The sequence below is a fragment of the Zeugodacus cucurbitae genome, chromosome 6, assembly GCF_028554725.1.
Source record: "Zeugodacus cucurbitae isolate PBARC_wt_2022May chromosome 6, idZeuCucr1.2, whole genome shotgun sequence".
NCBI classification, from domain to species: Eukaryota; Metazoa; Arthropoda; class Insecta; order Diptera; family Tephritidae; genus Zeugodacus; species Zeugodacus cucurbitae.
The window spans coordinates 26,549,459-26,553,138 of NC_071671.1; positions in this window are offsets into that span (position 1 = coordinate 26,549,459).

Below are 3,680 nucleotides of genomic sequence, written 5' to 3' on the forward strand. Positions count from 1 at the left end.
TCAGATCTTATGGGTAATTGCGCATTTGAAACAGTTACTAATTAATTAGAAGGTGTAAATTTTTAGAATATTGAACTTGATTATGAAGAATGTTGATATGTTGAAGAATAGAAAGTGACAGATTCAATAACTGACCAATTCGATCTACTTAGCAATCCAAGTGTACTCGAAAATGTTGTGCAACAATTACGTATGTTCATCAATGATTTAATATGCCTAGTTTATGACGGAATAGAATTATTAATTGACTCAAAACATTTATGAGCCTCTTTTTCCCACAGCTTTACATTAAGGCAAAGAAAATATCAAAATATTATTAAAAATCAAAAATTCAAACTTTCTTTAAAATGAAAATGGGCGTTCAACAACGATTGGTCCAATATAACTTAAACAACATACATCTGTATATATTTAACTGCACAGTAATTTTTTCATACGGTAAACATTTTATGACCACGACTGTACTGCTATGGTACTAGCAAATATTTTATAATAAAGCATATGTATGTATACAGTAAATATATTAGGATTTTTCTGTTATTATTTAACTGTTGTATTAACAATATTAATGCCTAAAATTAATTACAAAATTAGAATTAAACAAATTTTTTAAACTTTATAAATACGCGTTGCCAAACAATATGCTGCTATTCGTGGTGTAAATGTATTGGCAACGCAAGTTTAGTTGGCAGCCGGAGAGCGTACGTTCTCAGCTTCTGCGCTCAATTTGGTGAATGACAATCAGCTGTTTGGAACTGCATTTGTTTATAAACAAAACTTGTTTTCTACTGAGGAGAGAAGAATATTTTTTAAATTAATGCATTTATTGACCAAACTGCGGAGTTGACGCTTAGAACGGAGCATTCACATTTTTTATTAAATAAATATTTTTATAGTTTTCTTATGGGATGAAGCGCAATTTAATGTTGTGGAAACACTGAATGGTTGCAGACTTCATTTCCAGCCAAGTAAAGCACGAAATGGATAAAATACATGCTAAATGTGTAATTTGTAATGAGACTGCATTTGGAACACTAACCACATTTAAAGCAATGTATTTTGTAGTGTCCGCGTGATTTATTGAATTGAAAATTTGAATGAGATCATAATAACTTTTTCTTGGTTTAGGCAAATATTTGGCGATTTGTTTTTATAAATTACCAAGAATATCACAATAATAAATTTATGTTATAATAATTGATTTTGGGTTGAGTATTATTAAAAACCAAAAAAACTTGCACACATTTGTGAAATGTATTTTTTATTTATTAAGGTATTGTTTATGTCAGAGGTCATGCTTTTGAAAAGAATTTGAAATCTATGCGAATTATATTGGAATATGGAAACGGTTTTGCACTTTTTCTGCGGACGAACCAATCTTACAAGTCTTAGAACGGATTAAGCACTAAACTTGGAATGGATATCCACAAAAAGTATTACGTAGAAAAGTAGTTTAATTGAAAGGACCACATGGTTTGACGGTGAAACGAGATAGCACAATATAAAGGTTTCACAATAGTGTTTCAAAATTGCGCATCTTTAGTTAATTGCTTATTCCTATTCGCTTTTAAACCCATTTGCGATTAAAAAATATACTCGTTTGGTAGAGGTAGGCATTATTTTTGTAACGATAGAAAACATGACGAAATTATTTTTGAGCAATGGAGGTACCGAAATGACAGTCCTTTCCTGGATATAAACCCAGAACCGTTCCATTTACGTAGATTCGACTAACTGGGAAACGACGAAAATGTGGATAATTGGGCACAGAAAGATATAAATTTACATGAGAGAAGTAAGTAAGTAATGTTCATTGCCAACTAATGAAGTAGTAGTAGACGTTCTCTTAAGGGGAGATCAAATGTTGACGATTTTCAATGGGCTGGTAAACATAAATATTTTTTTAGGGTTTTTTGACCAAACCAAACAAAAGCCCTTCTTTTCGCGGCTCACTGGAACATCGGAAACCATAATTCCAACGGGATTAGATAGATTCGTACAAAAATCAACAAAATGGCGGACCTTTGAAATTTTTGTTTTGAAAATCGTCTTTTTTTAGCCAGAAATCAAATTGAAAAGTAAAGAAGATCTTCACCGATTTGATTTATGCTATCTCATACCATAGCTATATATGTACATATGTATAGAATAACGTATTGAAATTTGGAACCGATTGGATTAATAGGTTTTAAATAACCTCATGCGCCAGTCGTAACTGTTTCGAGAAAAACGCAATTAAAGTTTTGAGAAGTAACTTCGTGGGTATAAAACCTACTTACGTTCAATCAGCTGTGTATTCTCTTTCCTACTCTTTATTTCGGTAAGTAGGGGGAACTAGAAGTACGTGTTTCGGCAGGTATGCCGAAGGAGAACCCATGAAGGGACAGGGGCACTAATAAGAGCTAGGTACCTGCCTTTTGAAACCGAGAATGGGGGGGGGGTCCCTTTAACTTAATATAACCTTTTATGCACAAATATTATATAAATGAATTTTAGATTCATATATGTATACAGGTCAAGCATAACCGCTAGTTACGAGTTCAGCCGTTCATTCAGATTTTTTAATGTAAAGATATAAGTGTTTAATTCACATTTATGTACATATTTGTAGTATATATTAAACCTAATTCATACATACAAAAACTATATTAAAGTTAGATTACCGCTAATGCAAACCGAATGACGTAGTTTTGTGGTTATTAACCGATCAGTAATTTGAAACATTTCGAGTGATTGATAGCAAGGTATTGACTGTGTTAATTAAACTCAACGCTTTCATTGTATTATCTGCATAATATTAAGAGACAAAAAAATAAAAATCAATTTTAAAAGAATTTAAAAATGCTAATACATAATTTGATACATACATACATACACAAGTAAAAAAAAGAATTGTATAACAACATACGTAACCAAAAGTGCCAAATGTACTGCTTATTTGCCTAATCTGACGTGAATATCAACCACATTTTTCAACTCATGTATTCAGTGTTGTTTTCATTTCAGACACATTGGAACCTACAGATATATATCATATGTTTAGTATTTACGTATGTCTGTAATTCAAAGAACACTTTTAAGCAACACAAACGTCATGACTTGTGTCAATTCTACATGTCTAAGGCTTAGTGTCAACAAAAACAAACAAACATATGATCAACAACAGCGCACGTTGCGTATGAGTAACATTTGTTCAATTGAACAAAAAAAAAAAAGCAACAAAAGACCTTTTTCAAATGTAAACAAACATTATAGCATTTGTTTTTGTAACGAATATCGTAAGCAAGCACCGAACACACCCCCACACGTACATATACATATGTAAAACATATTGACACTAAATTTGCTTGTACCACCATGAATGAATCGATGACCACACAAACCACAAATTGATGCCGTTGATTGTCTCCAACATTGTCTAAGCAATGGTGCTGCTATTGTTGTTGTTGCAGCGCGAGCACTTGACTTTCGTCATGGCAACGTGTACAAATGTGTGCTTATTATGTATGCATGTAAGTGCATTTAATAGGTGTTTGCAACGCTTTAGTGCATATGTAAAGTGCACATGAATATGCATTGTTGCTTGTTAGTACGATAATAGTGTACACGAAATCAACTAAAACAGTTGTAATGATGTTGTGTGCGGCGCGTGTTGTGTTATTGCAGTAGCGCGGGAAATT